Source organism: Athene cunicularia (genome assembly GCF_003259725.1).
Source record: "Athene cunicularia isolate RWA chromosome 26 unlocalized genomic scaffold, athCun1 chr26_part1, whole genome shotgun sequence".
Taxonomy (NCBI): Eukaryota; Metazoa; Chordata; class Aves; order Strigiformes; family Strigidae; genus Athene; species Athene cunicularia.
The window spans coordinates 2,198,310-2,219,774 of record NW_020799136.1 but is presented as its reverse complement, the minus strand read 5'-3'; the positions used below and the strand labels follow the sequence as shown (position 1 = coordinate 2,219,774).

The 21,465-nt window shown below is 44.7% G+C and overlaps 1 pseudogene; it reads left to right on the top strand.

The window, feature by feature from the left end:
- The window catches only part of LOC113488795, a 351,505-nt pseudogene that overhangs the window by 73,374 nt on the left and 256,666 nt on the right, over positions 1 to 21,465 (top strand).

The window sequence follows — 21,465 nt, the reverse complement described above, 5'->3', positions numbered from 1 at the left end:
TCATGTAATTGTTGTTTTTTCCTTCTTTCTCAGTGTTAGAAGCATGGGGAAGTCACACATGTACTGCTGAGTCCTGTCAGTAACACGAACCAGCTAAACTCTCTGGTTGCTGTTGGACCTAAATCAGCAACTGTACTGACCTTAGGCAAAGGGCTTATCCTTTGTTCAAGGAAAAGACCACATCTTCCTTGTTTTTCTATGTGTAATATTATTACTGTTGCAGAGGAAAAAAGCAAGAAACTAGCCCTAGCTTGTGTTGCTTTTTCAGGACTTTTTCAGGTTGGTGGGAGAAGACTGCTTGTGCATTCTCATGAGAACAGACTAGATACACGGTGAAACTGTAAGCCTCAACTTCCTGTTCTTAAAAGCCTTATTTTTATCTGTAAGTTGATGAGTCTTTGCAGACACAGTTGCTAATTTAGCTCAAGTCAGAAAAAAAACCCCAACAACCTCTTATTTTGTGTATGAGAACATACACATGGTTTGTTTTTCAAAACTGCATCACCACCAGTGCATGGCTTCAGAAGAAATTGCTCCTGTCTGTATCAATAAAATAATGCACTCAGAGCCAGACATAAGAGAGAGAGAAAGAAAGGAAAAAAGGCCACTCTTGATCAGCTTCTCATGATAAACAGTTCTGTGTGAATCTTTGAACATCAAACAGGCTGACCAGACATTGCAGAATCTCCTGCTGATTCAATGATTTTTGGAGGCAGAGCTATTCCAAGTGCATAACCTCGCTGCAATTCGGGGAAGTGAAGCTGCACCTATTATCTAGATTTAGCCAGAAGTTGAGCACTTACCATGTTTGATTTATTAGTTTTATAAAATGCAAGGTCTTTAATGTTTAGTGCTTGGAGCACATTGTAATTTTAGCTACGTTATTACAGTTCTTGACCAAAGTATGAATTATCTTCAAAGGCTTTTGAGTTCCTCTTAGCAAGCTTTCCCACTCCAACTACCAAGTCAAAGGAAGCCAGGAAGGTCTGTTCTTTCAAGGAAAAAAGCAAAGTGTCATAGGTCGAATGTGCATGAATGTTCTGGAAACACAATCAGAAGCAGCCCTGGAGAAAGCACAAGAATTATTTGCTAGATCAGAAACTGTGATCAGTACTACTCACAATACATAATTTTAATGTCTGTTGAATAGCTTCTTAGAAATGAGTTATTGGGCTCAGAATCCTGGAAGTCCCTGTAAAAGTATCTACCAGCTAGACTCTCTGCTAAATTTGTTGGACCACGTAGGCTGAACTTGCATCTGAATGCGAGTGTCTCTCCAAAGCCGTGTCTGAAATGGCAGCACAGCAGAAGGGTGTTTGTACTACTTGTCCCGGCTTAGCCTCTCCTCTAGCACACTTTGCCTTCAGGAACTGTCACAGTGAAAACTATTTCCCACCAGAATTAAATGCATTTAAACTCATTTTTGGAAATTGTCTGGGCACAGCCTACTGTAGAAATGAGATGGCACAGAACTGATTAAATAATGTTTATGCAAATACAAATGTTGTCAGGGCGTTGTTTTCTTATTCTTCAAGATCCAGCTTGTCAAAGACTTTTGGCTTAGTGTCAGGTTTATTGAGCTCAACTGAGCTAGTAGGAGCTTGATTTAGGGTGGGCAATTGCCAGAACCCCGCAGAAACTCTTCTCCAGTGCATCTTCTTCCTATCTCCGACCTCAGCGATCTGTGGGGCCTCCGGACTCTCCACCCATGTATCTCGCTGCTGACTTCTCATTAGTGCTCTGCTGACATCCCAGACTTCCACTTTTCACCTCCTCTTGTTCCGTAAAAGTCCCACGTTATTCAGACACGGTGATGATGATATAGTAACAGCTGCCCTGCTTTGATTTTAGAACATTTTGATCCATCCAGTGCTCAAGTAGATATTTTACTTGTAAGAGGAATATTGGCATTGTTAAAGCTGTGATGTTAGGAAATTCTTGACAGGTGCTAAGAAGACAGATGTTTGCAACAGCCTTGGGATATACAGATTCCTTGCTGAGAGGAATTCAGAGGCTTTTAGATAAATTGGCCTAGAAGAGGAATAGTTTCCAAAGATATTGAAGTGACTTTCTAATCAGGTGAAAGATGTTGGACTGAATCTCAGGAGAAATACGAATAAATCCTACCAGAACGTCTCTCTCAAACTACAGTGCTTTTTACTGTTCTGTGTTATTTTCCACCCAGTACATTCTAGACTCCTAGGCAGATGACTCTCAAGTTCGCAAATAACATGAAAAGTCATTGGTGTCATTAGTCATCGGAGGAAATATTTGCGTAACTGCTCAGATTTGAGCATGTATTTGCCTGTGTTTTTATGACGCTTTGTCTGAATATTCTTTTAAACAACAGTTCATTTGTGCAAGTACTCCAGGAGAGCGCACGAGAGACGTTGTGACTCGTGGGCGCTATTGAAACTAATTCCAAGCCTTCATTTGAACAAATGTTTGCAAATTCTTTTCTACAGTATTTATACAGTTCTGACCTAAGCTTCATTAGCTCAGCAGATTCATTTCTCTGCTCCAGTACCTGGCTGGCCAGCTGGAACCACGGAGTAATTTCACGTGGCATTTTCCAGGGGAACGCTGGGGAAAGTCAGCTACTCACTGATAAGAAATACAGAGCGGTGAAGCGCGTGTCTTGTGGTGTTGTCTCTGCCGATGAGCCACAGCTGAAAAGATGACCTCTCACGGTACTTCTGCCAAGAGCAGTTCTGCTCCCTTTTAAAATGCAGTTTGCAGTTACAAAAAGAAGTCAACTTTTGTAGGTATATATAGATTTTATCGTGCATACAGTCTATTACCGGCAGTGTAACAGTCTTGGAGTGACAGCAGAGTGATCAGATAGACATTGAAAATGTCAAAATGACAAATGTGTTTTTCTGTGCGCCTCAGGAGGATAGAAAGCAGCTACGGCACGTGATCGGGGGCACCTTCTGGACCCACGAAGTTCAGGTGAATTAAATAGCAGTGAATTCTTCACCTCGCATTGTATATATATCAGATTTAGATATTTCTGATGCTAGCTGGAAAACCCAAATAGGTAATCATCCATGTGGCTGCTTTTTACCATTTAAAAATGGCTTTAGGTGCTTGCCTGAGGTAGCCACTCGTAAGGCAGCGTGGCCTCGGGCTTGAAGCTGAGCTCACCGCAGTTGCATTGGCAAAAGTCCATTGTCTCCTGCAGTGTTAGTATTGGTTTTGGTTTTACCGTGCTGTGAATAAGATCAGAATATGCGCCTGATGCTAGACTAGATAATGACACGAAATGGAAGCCCTGTCCCGAGGTTCTGATGGATGGCCTCACCTCTGTACCTCCCAGCACGCACCTTCGCTAAATTCCAAATTGCCTTGACGCAAGGTGGATCTTCTGTAAGTCAACCTCGTGCTAGAGGCGTGGGGTTGATCTGTTTGGTCTTTGTATGTTTTTACTGCTATGAGTAGTACTTCTGTAATGTCAGTAGAGTTTTATCACACACATTTTCCACGAAATTAAAAGTGTATATTTCAGGTGAATGTTTGAATTGCTGTAGAACTGGATAAATCAGAAAAGTGAAATGTGGTTTGAACTGTCAATTTGTGTTTGTCTTTTTCCGGAATACGTATGGTTTGGGCCAGTAGTGGAAACAGAAATATATCCCAGAAGGTATTTCATGTGTTATTTTGTGCAGTTTAAACTTCTTGGTAGGAATCAAACTTCAGAATGTAGCTGGGATAGGGCTGAATCCCAGCGGCATGGATTTGAATCTCCTAAATAGTTGGTTCGGATTTAAGCTTCAGGCTTTGGCCCTTCTCTGCCTTCTAAAAGCACACTTTAATCTCCTGAAAAACACAAGCTCGATAGCTCCTGGGTGCTTTAATTAAGTGAAATGAAATATGTTAATTTCCATAAATAGAAGAGCTTCCAAGAACAGCCCAGGGCTGCAGGGCAGCCACCCACCCGAGGCGCACGGTGAGAGCCGCCTTGCCCAGAGCACTGCTCCTGGAGGCGGGCAGCAAGCGGGGCTCGGACTGTGTCCCCAGAGATGCTGCTGATACGGTAAGGAGAGACACAGTCCAGGACTTCTGTCAATGTGATAAAGAGCAGGGAAGGCGGAAAGCACTTTGTTTCATCTACCCAACTGCTGGGGACCGGAGAGTGTCCCCAGCCCGGGTTTGGTGACTCCCTTGGCCTGGGTCATGATTTTGGGTCAAGACAGACACCTAGTGGTGAGGGAGCTGGATTTTCCCCAAGCTTTGTTCCTTGGAGAGATTCTCTCCTTGCACTCTCTTCCTTTCCCTTTTCTTCATATTTATTTATTTGTTTATTTTAAGGAAGACGAAAGCAGGATCTTGATGCTGATACTTATCTATGTGCGGCATTTCCTTTGGTCCTCACTTGCCTCGAGCTGTTCTTGAGCTTTATTGTGGGAACACCGCACTGAAATTCAAGGCTATTTTCATAGGTATGTGGATTCCCTTCCGGAAACTTGACATATCTCATCATTGCCACTGTAATCAGCTTGTGCAAACTAACGACTTCATCTGTGCTGAGGAAGTGAGGTTAAAAATTGCTTCAACCAAAACTGCTGAAAGAGGGGGACCCCCAAAGAAGACTGGGATGTGTTGTGAGACAACACAAATAATGAGATAATACTGAAGACCATGCTTACCAAGAATTGTCCCAGTAGCACCAGCAAAAAGCAAGGCAGGAGACTTCTTGTTCACTTTAGTTGCATCTAGTTTTGTCCTATCGAGGACACCTGCCCCTGCTCCCCAAAAACGGACACCAAGATTTATCTGTTCTCGTAAGTGGAAAAATATGATTTTCACGTCGATATCTCTAAGCTCTGAAATCCCAGGGTTATGGTGGGATTTTATTTTGGCAGCTATAGCATAGCATCCTTGGCTACTTTCGAGTTTCGGAATTAAACCGTGGCATCTCTGGTACCTGCGCAGCCACGCTCCCTGTCCTTGGCCGCGGCAGAGGACACGTTTGCTCTGCAGAATCCAGAATCCTTTGTGAATGGTGCTGAAGGCAACAACTGCATTTGGCAAAGGGTTGCTCCATCATCAAAACACAGCCGATCAGAATCCCAAATACTTTTACCCCCATGCTGGAGAATGTTCTTGTAAGCTGGCATCTTGTTTGAATAGTGAAAACTCCCCGATTCGGTGGTATTTTCTGAGGTTGTCTAAAGGAAAAGGATGAATTGAGCCCAGTGATGTGAAATCAGGGCTACAATTAAGGCATTTGTGGCAGCATGAAAATTCTAAACTCAATGCAATATCAAACTCGTTGGTAGAGGAATTCTAGAAAATTTATTCTGTGGCCGGTGGTTATTGCTTTGTGCTAATGAAGCGGACATTTTTCTTCAGTGAATTGAATCACAACTAATTGAGTAGTAATCAGCCCAAGCCCTAAGTTCAGATAAATGTTGCTTTCCTAATACTTTGTAGAAATGCAGAATCCATTAACTATCTTCAAATGAGATTTTTTTTTTTTAATTAGTAGGATCTTAGCCAACCATTACAGGCAGCATTCGTGTTGTCACACAGACCTTTCCTGTTTGCTTAACACTGGAAGGGGAAAATTATTTTCAATTAATTCAAGTGCTGATAGGCTTTACAGTTTGTTTTTAAACTCCAAAAATAAATATAATTTTCTGATAGGTGAGCAGGCCTATCTTTGTGCAATTCATAATTTTCTCTCTTGTGCCTTCAGAAGGCAACAAGTTCCCCTGCTGATATCTGTCAGTTCATCTCAATGAGCCTTAAGTGCTGAGAAACTTTTTTATTGCAAATCTGCCTTTGCTTTTGCTTTCTGCCTTTGCCTAAAAAAAAAGCCAGTGCGGCACCATTTATCAGTACTAAATTTCCTCATGAAAAACACCCTCTTTTTTGTAATTCTTGATGCTCCTGAGCTTCATGATCCACATTAGCATTTCCTTCAGGTAACATCAAATTGCAGAGCTCAGACTATCTGCCAGCAAAGGGATGTGAGCCCCTGCCCTCCCCATCGGGGCGGCCTTTGCATCCAATCCCTGGCACGCCAGGACCCGCGGGGAGAGATACTTGGATTTATCTCTATGGCAACTTAAGAGAGCTTGCAAGGTAGCCAAAAAATAGGGGAGTGGGGAGGGGCAGGATGGAGTCAGCAGATGAGAAATAAACAAAATAACGTGCTGATGCGTTGTAGAAGAATGGATTTATGGGTTATGACATTCCTAAAATATCTTTATTTAATAATGAAAACTTCATTATCCAGCCCTGTGCCAAAGTGTTGCCATGGGCCTGCTGCAACTCCCTGGAAAGATCTTTCATCTTGACAGAAGTTCTAAATTACAGCATTAGTGCTCTAACGGAGAGGAAGTTATGGCCTATTTTGTCTGTCCAGGGAAATGAGACACACATTACTATGGAGCGGGTTATTGAAATCTAATCACTGAGAATATTAAAGAAGAGATAGCAAAAAAAATTTTTTTCTGTGTGAGCACTGGGGATAAATTAAGTGATAAACCTTGAGTGTTTACCGGAGTTTCATTATTTTATTAAAAAGTAATTCGTCTTTATTACGGTTGAAGCTATTATGTTTCACATCATTAAGAAAGCAATGCATGGAGACCCTAAAGCTAATTTTCAATCCAAGTATCAGAACACATTATGTTTTTATTTTTATCACAGGTATTGCAACATCCTCTGCGGCTGTATGTGCTGACCTCCAGAAACGTTTGATCCGTGATGTTTCAGAGACGACAAGGTGAAACCAGCCCGTGCTCACTGACTGATCACCAGCCCCGCGTGCGCTTGGGTCCCGGCTCGGTTTCAGTCCTGATGCCCAGGTAGGAAATCTGTTGTTTGCTCAGAGCCGTGATCCCGGGGCCTGGCTGTGCAATCCCAGCTGAGCTGCCCCCTCCAACCGCTTTAACCCAGAATGACTGAGAGGAAAACCCCACCTGTAATCATAATCAAGCCAGACACGTGCCGTGTGGCTGAGAAAAGTCCACATCTGTTTTAGTTGCTGTGGGTTTGTGTGTAGGGGGAGGCGCTCGGAAGATCTCGCGATGTATGGGAAAAACAGAGGCACATGAAAAGATCTCGTGATGCACGGAAAGTACAGGGAACTTAAGATCTCGCGATGTACAGAAAGGGGTATATAAAGCAATTGCGCAGTGAATAGATCGAACAGATAGCATCCACCATATTGGTGTTTGTGCTTTCTTTCCCGCGGAGGTTAACCTCCTGCAAGGGTTAGCTGTGATCTGAGCGCCGCATTCCTGTGGCTTAGCAGATGGAAAAAGACGGCTAATGCCTTACCACAACATTTGTGCGAATCCTTCTTCTGGTCTTCTGACACAGGCTGGTTTTTGCTTTGCAGTTTGGGTTCAGGCAGAGCCAAACCTATTAGTTCCACACAGGTCCCAGGTGAACGCGTGCAGCTTTGCATCGAGCTGCAGGAAAACTTTCCAAGATGTGTATTTGTGGGTGTGCAGAACCACCTGGAACCAGAGAAGCTTCGCCTGGCTTCCTCTGGCTAGGAGAGCTCCACTCAGTCCCTGTAGCTCATGGACAGCCACACTCACCAAGGTTACTCCTCATTGCAAAGCAGAAGTAACGTAATTGCAGGTGGACGCTCATTTTAGCTTTTAAGCTGTTTGGCTGGGTTAGTGTCCCTGCTCAAGTCCATGTGCCAAGAATATCACAGCTGAGGTGTTTAGTGGCAAGTTTTGGATAAACACTGGACCACATTCATAGGAGATGAATCTGGTACTTAGAGTTGTAAATATCCTGACAGAAATCTCAGCGTCTGAGCGAGGCTCACTGGCTCTGGATGTGAATCACCGAGGAACTCTTGATTCCGTATACTACATCGGGGTGTTTCTGCAGTGTAAGGGGCAGAGCATAAAATGAAAACACTCAGGGCTCATTGCTCAGGCTGATGAAGAGCAACATTTTTTTTTTTTTACAGTGCTGGTTTCTGAAAAGCGTTTCCTTGCCTGTGGGGTCACCTCTGCTGCCCCGCAGTTCCCACGCCCCCCTCAGCCACCTTCTCTGGGACCTGCCCCAGGCTCTGGGCTCCCTCAGTTTTACTCTGCCATTTCATGACACAGCTGAGAGCGAGGTGAAGTGTAAATCCAGGGACCCCAGCTGCCGAGGGAGCGCAGGAGTTCGGTGAGAGCAGAGCACCCTCTCATGCACGGCACTGGTAGGACAGTGCTGAGGGCTGTCTAACGGGACAACCCTGTATCTCCATCATCCTCTTCTCCCTGCTGCCTCTGCCCACAACACGGGTGAAAGAAACACCTTTAATTCCATCTGTCACATCAGCCTGTGCCCCTGCCACGACTTTTGTTAACGTACAGTAAGTTCTGAGTGCTTGTGCAGTTTGTAACTCCATCAGCTGGTGAAGATCTTTGGGTTCAGATAGTTTTCTGCTCTGGAGGGTGGCTGCTAGGATGCCAACAAACAAATACCATTGTTTTCGTGAGAAAACAAAACATGCTGCTACAATTGAGCAGGTCACATAGCTGTAGTATGGCAAAATGGAGAGGAAAATGGCCAAGTATCAATCTTCAGCATCTGAAAGCAAAGCAGACAAAAGCTTTCTTTGATGGATGTGCTAATAAAAATAGTAACTTTAAGTTACTATTGTATGTATAGGAAGAGGGGACATTCGCTGTTCTTACAATGAGGGATAATTTAAAAGTAAACCCATTGGCTCTGGGGTTTGTGTACACTCATGTAAATGAGCCTCGGCCAATTTAGTTAAAACTTTCCAGGTAAAACTATTTGTGTGAATGGCTTACGTTAATTTAATATAACTTAAGCATATTAATATAAACCTTAATGCATTAAATATTATAATACATTAACTTTACACCCATGCAGACTGCTTCTTAATGCAAAACAAATACTTTTTAATCCACTTTGAGAATGTTCAGGCAGAGAACTTAAGCTCTATTAAACCACAGTAGGCAGGACTGAGGCAGATTCCCGTGACAAAACGCCACAGTAACTCCACTGACTTGCTTCACTTCTATTAAGTTGTTCCCATTCATGGCAGCCCTGCTTAGGAGGAGATGTCGGCTGCTGTTGTGCGGCCGTGCCGGCACGGGAGCTGTGGTGGTGGTTTGTGAAACCCACGGCCAGGGCGGAGGTTTGCTGGGCAAAGGCAGCGGTCAGCTGGGGCTCCCCTGCGGCAGCACCTGCCCCGGGGCAGCACCCCAGAACGGCAGCTCGGCCCAAAGCCGGTCCCACAGCCTAGGCCAGGCCTGGCAGCTCGGTCTGTGAACGGACGGGTGGGACGTGCTGCCTGCCGGGAGCGGGAAGGGCTCTGCGGGCAGAAACCACACAGGAGCAGCACCCGCACTGGTCTGGTAAAAATTCTTTTATCATTATTTTCCCTTCCTCTTCTATCCTATTAAATTACCTTTAGCTCAACTCATCCCTTTTACTTTTTTCTCTCGATTCTCTCCCCCGTCCCACTGGGGGTGGGTGGGGGGAGTGAGGCAGCAGCTGGGGGGTGTTTAGCTGCCTGCCCGGTTAAACGGGGACATCACACAGGAGCAGCACCCGCACTGGTCCTTTCCTGGGGTTTTAGTTGGGCTTACTCAACCTGTGCAAAAAAGTCTAATTTCAAGGTAAATGCAAGAACAAAAAGTATCTTGTAATTGGATTTTCTGAAGGAAAGTGTGCGTGTGTGTGTCGTTACTGGTTATTACTCAGGGAGGAACGTGAGTGCGAGGAACGTACCTTTGGGGCCGGAGGAAGAGCAAATCGTGCTGCTCCAGAGGCCCATCCCGAGTTACACGTGCGAGCACGAGGAGCCACAGGGTCTCATCTTGCACAGTGACTCTGTCTGGGAGCATGTCAGTCCAGCCCCTCGTGCCAGGGCAGCGGTGAGGTGCGCCCTGGAGCTCTGCGCCGCGGGGGCTGTCACGTAGGTGGGATGCAGGGGGGTGTGTTGTCTGAGAGCGCTTCTGAGGACGGGGGTCTGCAGTTTAAGGTTGTTGCTAGCTTGGAGTAATACAAGTGGCAGTAGGGGATCAGCCTGAGAATTATCTGCACATTTTATGCCGACCAAGAGGAAGTAATTGCTAGGAATGCCTCGCTCAGGATTTTGAAACAGATAACAATATCACTACAATAAAATCCAAACGCAGTAAAGAGAACAGACTGCTCCTGGTGTCTGGTTAATCAATGGACTGTGAAGAGACTGAGGTGATAAACTGGCTATGCTCAGGGCTAATTTTATGCAATATAATATGTTCATAGGATTAGTCTATTTAAAAATAATTTTAATCAAACTTTTTAAAATGCAAAGCCGTTCTGCACTACTCATTTTCAATATATGCCTTAAAACAGATGAGTAAGGCAGAAACATATCCTTATTATACATGTATAATTCAAACAATATCAACTGAGTATTGATTGCTGACTAATGTGCTTATTAATTAATAGATGTCTTCATGTTAAATACCTTTCTCAGAGCAGTTCTGGGACCATTTAATAAGATAAATGGGGAGTTGTAGTACAGTATTTTGTCATTAAATGTATAAGTCACATCAGAAAGAAATGTAAAGCCGTTCCTGGCATAGCTGTTTGCTGGAATGAGCCACACAATGCTCACAAGGGCTGCCTGAGCAGGGGGTGGTGCGGTGGTCGAACCGTATTTCAGACATCAGCTTCCGCCTCTTGGTTTGGGTTGTCAAAAAAAACCCCCCATTTTAAAAAGCATTTTAACTATTTTCTCCGTTAGACCAAGCAAGCCTCCTGGTAACAAGGGAGGCCTGGATGTGCCTTGCTCTGCAACTCTCATTTATTGCAATACTACACTTAAAAATGCCACCACAAAACCAGTACGAAGAAAGAGATGGAGTCCTGGGAAAAAAATGTTAGCCATGGCTCAGTAGTTTATTCCTGCCGTAGCAAGGATGCAAAGGAACCAGCCATAAAATCAGTGATCATCATGAGCCCATTGCTCCTGACCTACAGCTTTTGCAAGCTCTGGAACGGTCTGTGAATCTCCTCTCGCTGTCTATTCCCTTAGCAGGCCATATGCTCAGCCTGCAATTACCCTTTATTCTATCCGCAGTCAGCCACTGCTTTGTTATTACTGTCCTTCTGGTTTTATTTGCTCCTTAAAGGCAGGTTACAGCCCTTTGGCTGGTACCCAAACATCTCCAGCTCCTTTCTTTTTGTAGATTATTTCCCGTCTTCCATTATTCCTACCGAAGTTGTTAAAACCGACTGCTGACATTGCCTGTCTTTGGCAGTGAGAGAAGCCACCACATCAGGTTTTGAGCCAAGCACCTGTTTGTTCAGTACTTCAGCATCCCGCTCACATCATGTTCACCAAACTGCCGCGCTTTACACGTGAAGCGGATCGCTGAAGGTTATGGGTGATAGCTTGCACATCTCAGATGTACGCCGTATCCAATTTTCTTTACTCCTTCTATGCTCTTGTGTGCCGAGCAGACTTTAACTGACTGCTTGATTGATGGATATTCAAAAGGCACCTTTATGAGCCCTAGAAATAATCCCTTAAAGCTTTTTCTTTTCTTCTTCCCCCAAAGATGCCACTTAAATCGGTTCTCCAAGCACTGGTCCTTACCACACCTCTCAGCTGCCTCGCTGTTGGAGCTGTAGCTGCTGTGCTCCGGACGTACCTGGCGCTCGTCCACGGCTGCAGGGGCTGCTGGCGAACGGCACTTTGGCATTTGGTGGGACCAGCCTTGCTGTGCATGGCTTTGTGCGTCCTCAGAAGCCTCACTTGGCTTTGTTTCATCAGTGGTTACTGGCATATAATTTAGATGCTTCGTGTTGGGGGGGAATGAAGACCTTAATATCCTACTCTGGAACTTGTAAATTAAAATTGAAGTGAAAACTGAATTGTGAACAGCAGGTAGGCAGTCTGGTCAGTAAGCTTTTTGTGTATGCATACAAACATACAGAGCCACTTCCAGCATCCAAAGCCATCCGTGCCTCTCCATCAGGAAAACGCCACATTTTGCTAAACCAAGAGTGTTCTGGCACTGCAGCGAGTGATACGTCACAGGAACCTTCCTCAAACCTGAGGTCCCTCTGGGTTTTAAACAGCAGCAAAGTCAAGAGAAACCTGCAACAGCTGTTGTGCCACCTTGCAGGCAGGGTATAAAACCCCCATTTAGGGGTGTGTGTGCCACAGCCAGGGGCAGATGTGACTGCGGTGCTGACGGCCACACGCAGGGAGCTGCAGGGAAGGCTTTGGGGGTGTGCGAGCACCAGAGCTCTCCCCGCTCCTGCCCTGGGCTGCTCTCTGCAGCTGGGTGCAACCAACAGTCAGAATGACTCCAGTTTCCTTTTCAAACACCAAGACTGTAATTCTAGCTGACACAGTGTGAAGTTTCATTTTTTTTTTTTCAATTATCGCATGATTTGCGGTGGGATCAGTTTAAAAGGAACTTCCCTCCCTATGTTTTTATACCCACTGAGTTCATTGTTTGCGAGAAAAACTGCCAGGACAATAGAAAAAGTGGAATGCTGTCCTCTGAGCATTGTATCTGGTCATGCGTTTTACAAGTATCTTACAACCCCTCTTCCATCATGGCTTTGATTAATATCTGGCTTTTAAGAAATACAGGCTCTTTTCATAAGAGCCACTTTGTACGTCTGTTATTTGCCAGCTGACAATGGGAACTGGATCAGACTGGGCAGGTAGGAAACAGCAAGATGAATAAGAGACAGAGCAGGTACACATTAAGTGTGACATCAGCTATAACTGCTGTTAGGGTAATTGAACGGAGATACATCCGTGCTCCTGACACTCATTTACATCGGTGCTTCCTTACCCCACTCAGGCACTAAACGGGTCTTTGAAATGAGCAGAAGTGATTCCTGCGCCTGTGTTAAGGGTGGTGTAAAGGGACTTTGCACCAGTGAGAATCGGTCTGTACATATTTAAAATAAATAGACATGCACATAAATAAAATAACCCCTATTATTACACAAGGATGCAGTGGGAGTACCAGGGGAATGGCTAAAGTAACAAAACTTGACACCAGTGATAATAAAAGAGGGAACTAAAGCAAAGAGATCACCCCAGTCTGCTGGGTTTCGAGTGCTTAATCAAAACTGACTTCTACTACTGCAGCTGCAAAAGGAATGTTTCTAGCCTCCCATTAATTTCCATACAATAACCCTCTAATGGGGGAGTTGCCGGGGAGAGGAGGGTGATCAATCTGCTGTAATGACACACTAGAGACTAAGGGAAAATGCAAACTTGGAGCAATTTCATGGCAGGTGCAACCTTGGAAAGTACAGCCATTTTTCTAAGTTAATTTGTTCCCCTGATATGTTTGAAATCCATATTTGTACTTTAAAGGTCTAAAATGCAAGATGATTAAAAAATATAACCAGATTTTTGTAAGCTTTTCAACTGTATCAGGTGATAGATTAACGCCCCTCCTTGGAGCTAGGACAGCTGGATATCTTTTATCATTTGCTGCCAAAAAAAGGGATAGGATTGTTTATTCTAGCCTCCCCATTTACCTCCCTAGCCTGATGCTCATTTGTCTCCTAGCTGAATTGATCCCTCATACTATAGGAAGCCATAATAGTAATAATAATGGCAACTAATAGCAGTAATAACTATTATTCTTGTTATTGTTAGTAGTAACAGTACTATATAATGATAATGATTATTATGGCTACAAGTTTTAAAACACGTAAAGGAGTTCACTCAGTTTCTGATGCACTCCGGGCGTGGCATCTTTTGGACATTTCTGAAAATTCCAGCTGTGAATCCTAAGAGGAACAAACATCTTCCCGCAGGATCGGACACTAGGGCGCAGAACTCATTTCGTTCGGGGTGGTGCGATCTGGCGGGGTGCGGAGGGAGCTCTGTGGGTGACGGGGAGCTGCTGGGGTGACCCCCGCAGCCCGGCTCTGCCCGGGGGTCCCGTCCCTTGCAGCACCCGCAGGGTCAGCCTCTCACATCCCCTGTCAGACCTCGGCCCGTTCCTCTATTCACCTCGTGATTTGGGCTTCAGAAAGCCAATCTCATTTATGCTGATTACTACTTTTCCTTTCTCAGCACTTAAGAACTACAGCCAGAATCTTAAAAGTATTGAATTTTCAAGCTCTGGAAAGTGCAGGGGCTTTGCATGAGAATTGGGTACCTGCTCTGCGCAGATGCTTTTGTGCTTTCCGCTAAGCACCTATCTGCATCTTCAGATTTGTGTCTTTATGATGCAGCCCTTTGCAGCTGAAGCTGAGGTGTGTGCTTTTGTACATTAAAAGATGCTTATTATTCTACTGTGATGCTGCGTTTATGTGATGCTTGTGTCATCTGGAGAAGCTTGCTGTGACTATTTTTATGTTCTGTTTTAGATACCACTTAAAATACATACTCTTCCCCACCTGTCCCAGCTTAAAGATTCTGTTTCAGCTACACCTACAAACTTCACACGAGCTTAAGTGCCTTGTTTTTTTTCCTGCTACCCTACTTGGCTCCCATTAGGATGCTTAAGTAGATAAACAAAATAATTGATTGTCTAAATGAGATTGCAGGATTCGTAAAGGTTCAATTATGTCTTCCTAAGTTTGATCTTGAGTCGATGTAATGAAGTATCTGCTTAATTCTCAGTACATCATCAAAATCAATTTATTGGAATCAAATGCTACAAAGAAGGTAGCCGGGATGATTTGAAGTATGAAACGGCAGCTACAAGAGGACAGACTAAATAAGCTAGAGATGAAACGTGGTGACAACCTCCTTTGCCGAGTTATTTCTCTGATGATTACATATATAACTCGAGGGCCTATATGTTTTATCCCTGGGGCTTTTAAAAGCTTGGTTCTGACTTCCTTACTCTCAGAGGAGTTCAGAAACACAGCTGACTTCAACAGAACTGTCATTTTGGGCTTAGTTTGGCTGTGCTTTCTCTCAAATGTTGATGTCGAAGTCTCTGATGTTGAATAGCCCTTCACTCCTCTATCAGGTCCAACGGGTAAAGTAAGAGTGAGACAGGTGGGTTTTAAAGCTCGTTTAATGCAATGAAAGTAGGTGCTGTGAAACCTAATGTCTGTAGAGTAGAGTTAGAAAAAAAAATAAATTTGGAAATAAGACCCACTTTTTAAATGAGAGCAGACCTCTGGAGTAAATTCCGAAGGGAATAGAGCAGATTCACCATCACTTACAACCTTTATATCCACGTCATTCATCCTTCCAGGTAATTTAAGCACAGTTCGAGAGGGGGTGTGGCCTGGGATGTGTTGGTCTGTTACTCATGTGATGGGATTAGGACCTCAGCTCCTGACTGAAAGAAGACAGGATGTTGGTACGTAACTCACAACTTCTGGAAAAACCTATTAGGTGATAAAGTTTGGTTGCCGTCTTTCTGACTTTATCCACAGTACCAGCTCCATCAAACTACATTGGTTTTCTCCTGCAAATTCCACGTCAGACAGGTTCACTGTCAATACCTGACAGGCCAGTGCAGAGAACAATTTGCATTAAGAAAAGAGAGCTCGGGTTTGAGCAGTGCTGGAGGGAGATGCAACACTTTCAGGTTGGTTCAAAGTTTTTCCTTCCACTGACCCGTTCTCTTGCTCGCTCTGGTGATGTAGGATGGGGATTTTTGGCTCCTTGCCGTCGCGTGTTTATGACTCTAGTGCTACAAAGCAAGGCGCCTTCCTGCTGACGTTACAGTGTGTCTGAAACTTCTGGGAGCTCTTCAGTGGAGAGCAAGTAAGAGCTAGCTCTGGAATCCAGGCTGCCTGAGCTCGTGGGGAAAAGGCGCCTTTCATCAGGCAGCACGATGCCTTCTCTTTCACTGGCAGGTTTTAATACTCACCTCCCGTAAGATGACAAACCCCTCGCCGTCCGTCCATAGGTAAGGACCTATAAAAGGCAATTCAATTTCACAGGCCATAAAGTTATATTTCTGCTTTTTGCATTTCTTCCCTTTTTGTTTATGATTTCAGAAAAATCTCTAAGCTTACAATCTATATTTTGCCTCTGAACATCCATAATGCAAAGCTGGATTCCAACCACTTGTTCGCCGAGGAAAGCATCAGCAAAAAAAGCTGTCGGGAGTTTGCAGTGTGTCTTTCTGGAGGTGGGTGGCAGACGGGAGTTTGGGCTCCCTTCCCAGCAGAGGCAGCTTGTGGTTAGAGGCAGAGACCAGCCTCGGGACTCCTCTTCCTCTCCCTGCCGTCAGTTCTGTGCCACTGTTCAATAACTTCCTAAGGCACCTAGCAGCAATGAGTTGCTGTTTTAAAAAGCAGTATTTTTGTCCATCGGAAGTGGTGGTTTTGAGAAGTTCCAGATACTTATTTCCCTTCTGCAGTCAGGTCTGTAGTTTTTCCTCTGAATAGCTCCCATTTCCTCTTCTGAGAATGACTGTGCATAAACAAGCCCTACATTAAACACAGGAAAGTACTGTGACATTTAAAAAAGATGTAAATAGAACAATTCGTTTTGCCATCTAGACAAGAGTCTCTGCTCTAACATGTACATGTGATTCTGTGGCTTGCTGGTATCATTACTCTTCACCTCTGCTCATAAACCTCCACCTAGAAAATAATGTAATTTAATTAGGAATGCGGAATTAGCCTATTGCAGTCACGCTCGGTTAAGCTGAATCAGTTTGTAAATTCCATTGTCATTGGGGCTGAAAAAATTATCTGTTGCGTTGGCAGCCTGATGTAAGGCGTGTGTGTTAGGAGAAGGATTGCAGGTGAAGCCTTTCACGGCCCCTGGTGCCTGGCGTGGCCAGGGGTGGCCGGGAGCTGCCCTGCCCTCCTGCCTGCACTGTGAGGTGGCAGAGGGAGGAGGACAGAGGATGCGGAGGTAGTGGGTATTTCTAATGGATGCAGGAAGGCAACAGAGAGAAAGATAACAAGTCCCTGCACCAGTGACCCTGTATCCCCCGAGCTGGCTGCGATGGGCGGATGGAGAGTGGAGCACCACACCCGCAGGGGCTGGTAGGAGTTTGCAGCAGAGGGACGTCCAGGCTGCAGGATGTTTGCGCACCTCTGCGGCCCCTTCGGTTTGTGCAGCGCTGGGGCAGAGGGTCCTGCTCTGACCCGCGTGGTTTCTGTGTCAGGAATGTGTGAGCTCCCGCCGTGAGGGAGGGATGTGAGCATCGCCCGCCTCTCTGGGAAGATGGTCATAGTTACAATTCAGGCAGTAACTTTAAGGAAGAACTGCAATGCTTTCATTTTCCAGTCCTGCAGGGACATGTCCATTAACACAGCTGTGATTATGCATACTGTCATGCCTGTTAATTACGTGTGTGCACACACAGAATTTTAGGGGAAATTGTTGCACTGCTGTACATCCCGCGTAGGCTGCTGATCTTACTGTGATCCTTTGCTGCTTTGCTGTGACGCTGGAAAGGGAAGAGGCCTCTGATGCTGCTCTCAGACCGGCCTGCAGTGGTGTGCAGAAAGGACTTGCAGCTCCCCCCAGCCCTCTGTTGGGCACTGTCTTCCTCCGAGCGTGACGGGGAGGGCTAACCTTTTCCTAAAGACCTCACCAAAGCACAAGGATTGCAAAGATGGCAGGCTTGAGGCATCAGAAGTCTTAACCTGAAATGGCAAAACCCCTCCTCATTTCTGTAGGAAGCTTCTACATGACTCCAGTCATTTTAATATCTTTTATTTCCTTCCATATAGGGTCATAATAATTTCATTAATTTGCCTGAAAATACAGAACAAGAAGGCAACATCATGGAGTGGGAAAAGTAAGGGAGGAGGGAGATTCACAGCAGTGCCTGGAGTATCTCCTGTGTCTGGACACCCTGGTGGAGGGGGGTACCCAGTTATCAGGGGGGAGAGCGCGTCCCCTCCTGCCGGTGACAGTCACCGCTAGCTCGCTGCAACTCCAGGTGCTTCGGGCTCCCCCAGACCTCGTCCTACACAAACGTTCTCAGTTCCCAGGGTTTAGCAGGACACTCCTGCATCACCCACCATGTATTCCTCTTTACTTGCTCCTCTGCCATCCAGCCGCTCCCATCCTCATCCACCACAACCTTTTCTGGTTTTCTCTTGGAGCCTTCCACATCTGTCCCTGGGACCTCCGTGGTGCTGTGGCGCTTAGGGCAGCTGGAGCAGCAATGCCAAAGGACCACAACCAGGTCATCCTCTCCCTTAACATGATTATATATCATTAAAAAAACCCAAAACAATGTAAAATCCTAAGGACACTCATATCTTTAAAAAACAAAGCCATCTTGGTTTGAAGTTCACAAATATTTTTGAAGACAAATGCGATAGGAAGAGTTTTAGCCGGCAAACACTTATTTGTCATGCAGTCTGACTGGCGCTTTTCAACATGCTTTGATCCTCTTCTTTTTTTTGGCCCAGGCATTAGATAATGCTTTAGAAGCCATTAGAAAAAATTGTGACAATTGAAATGCTTTGAAAAATGACAGTTTGATAGTCTAATAATAGCCCCTACACTGATCTAGAGAAGGTTTTCTTTTCTTTTTTGTATTCATTATGTACAGTACATTTCAAAATGTCCTCCCCAACAAATAAGTTAACCCTTTCATGACCTCCGGTCCTGAAAACGTCAAACATGTAGATATGCATATTAAGACATGCATATATTTAAAGAAGCGTGTACATTATGAAGAGCTGGTAAAAGGTGCTGTGATGTTGAGAGGAGAAGAAATGGAGGAGAGGATGACATCTTGGGTTGTGTTCTTTGAGTAGAAGAGAGCCCCAAAAGGCTGACCATGCAGCTACTGAGGGACCACTACCCCATGGTCCCCAGGAAGATTTTCTGCAGGGACAAAAACACATCTCGGAGAGGAGGTGGATTGGAGCTTGCGTTTCATTGCAAGATCTTGTTTTTTGCAAGATTTTATTTGGCAGCGATAAATGAGCAACTTTCAAGCCTCAGAAGTGATTAATTTCTCACTGGAGCTGTCTCTGAGGCTGTCACAGCCTGACAATCCTGACATAAGTGTCATTTATAATGTCACAAGTCTATTACACATAAATGTCATTACACAATTACTCAGAGGATGAGGAAAGGTTCATTGGGGGAAGAGCGTCTGATATTAAGTCAATTATATATCTTAATGTTATTGTTCGATTGTCCCCCTCATACAATTACATTGTATCTCATTTGTTCATTTTGTGCAAATTAGCAATTATTTATTGCAGTGATACTACTAGGCAACCCAGGTAGGGTTGGTGTTATTAAAACTCTGGCACAACCTTGTGCGTGTTGCCATGATTGATATCGATGTGAGGATCACCGTGCTTTGATAATTAGCCCTCTTGAAATGAGGGCTCCATACCCAGTCTCCCCCCACTTTTTTTTTTTTTTCCTGTATCTCTCTGAAAGGCACCAACATATGGGTGAGACGATAAATCCTCCATGTGGTTTTGATAAAGATGGCTTGTTTTAATGAGGGCGACTTTTTGTGCTGCCTAACAAAAGAGGCTCTTTCTTGTTAGAAGGACAGAGGAGTTCGGCAAATTCCCCAGCGCTGCACCTCAATTATTCCTTAAAATTGGCATAAATGTAGCCTTCATTTAGTTGTAACAGGCTTTCATCCTCCTTGGCCCAGACACAAACAAGACTTACACTGGGGCTTGGTGTACTGACAAGGTTTGAATGTATTATGCATAAGAAGGTGCAGTAACGGAGCTGCCTGCCTGACTAGGAGGGAGAAAGAGATATCTGGGGTAGTGCTACAGTGCCCGCCTCTCCCTGGACACTTCTGAGAGCTGAGCTGTCAGTTTGATTAGGGGTCGCTTGAATCCAGCTCAGTTTCGTGAGCCGGAGATGACCCTGCCCATTAGGATATAGGCAGAGACTTGATTCTGGAGGGCACTGAACGTTTTTGTGCTGGCTTCAGCAAAGTGGAGCAGTCTGGTACCGCAATCTGAGCTGACTCACAGACGTGTAAATACAGAAAAAGGCCAGAAATTTCTATGATAATCCTCCAGATTTCTACCAAGACGACTGAGATGAGAATCAGGCCTTTTAAATTGCTCCCTTTGCCTGTTTGCTATTCTGGGAAGCTATTGTTCTCAAAGGGACATCTTTAAAGCAAAAGCTGGTAGAATAATTTATTTGCGAATAATTTATTCAGTGATTGATGGGAAAAGCTGCTGAATAAATAATTCACTGAATGCTAATGGAACATCAGAGATGGTCGAATAATGAAAATGTTTATTTGCAAATAATTTATTCAAAGAAAAATGCTGAAATGTATCAGCTCAATTATTCTTGGTGAATAACCCGGCCATTCGTACCCAGCCCACTGTGACATGTCGTACAGAGATGCTGTTTTCAACAAAGTGAAGACTCCAAGTAGCTAACCCATGTTTGCTCCAGGTGAGGAACTCTGATCTTCTGCTTTCCAGCAAGTGTGGTCACGAGAAGAAGTTTGGATAAGAAAGTCCTCAAACTTGAACTGAAAACTGGAATTCGAGCCTTCACTCTAACCATGATGGCAGTTTTATATCATCAGCCTCTTTCACCGCTTACTTGTCGTCCTCATCCTTTATTGTTTTCATCAGCTTTATTATCTGAAATCCTTTCTGTGGTTCTAAGCTTTGCTCTTTTTTTTTTTTTTTTTTTTTTTTTTGTAGCCAGGGATGTGCCCCTCTGTCCTCTCTCTGGGGCGAGCAGTGCCGCTGCTCCCGAGGAATGGTCCCCGCGCTGGGGTTACAGTGGCAGACCCGTAACTCTGCGCAGCTCCAGGTCATCCTCTCTTTTCAACTCTCTGAGGATTCGAATGATCAGAAGCTGCTGTGAGAGAGTTGGAAGGAGGCAATAGATGGTTTATAAAAGCAGGACTCGGGAGAGAGTCTTGCTGTTTCACAGTACGGTGTGGATGATGAGGAAATACGGCATCAGCGCCGCTCGCTGCGCATCTTTCTCTAACCTGGGTCGCTTTGAGACCTACCAGGGATGAACTGGTCATTTAGCTCTGACTTCACCTGTGGGGGACCGGGGAGAGCTTTTTAAAGATGTGCTCTGAAGATTTCAATTCTAAAGCTTCACTGACTGCAGCAAAAAATAAACAAATTAACCGAAGCCAAATTCTCCAGCAGAAGTTTTGTCCCTAATCTCTCGTTTGTCAGATGTTCAGAGGGTGCAAACTCGGGGTTCCCAGGCAGGAGACCCTGCATGGGGCAGGTACTGCAGGCGTCACGGTCCTCAGCTGTTCCATTTGCCGGAGGAGATCTTTCCTACTTGCGTGCAGCTGTACAATGGGTCTCAGGTGCTTCTGGAAAATTGAAGTGATTTTGTGCTGATACTGGAGCTAATACCAGAAAAATCTAAATTACAGTTTAAGAGGAATCTACCCTTTTATCTCTTAACCTTAGGCCTCTCCCTCTCATGCAGAAAAATCAATCTTGACTAATCTACTGACCAAGTAAAAGTAAAAAGAGGAACTCATATAAACATGTACTTTATCTTCTTTAAAGTATTTTTCACAGAGAAGCTTAGCAAAACATCCAAAGCTTCCTCACAGG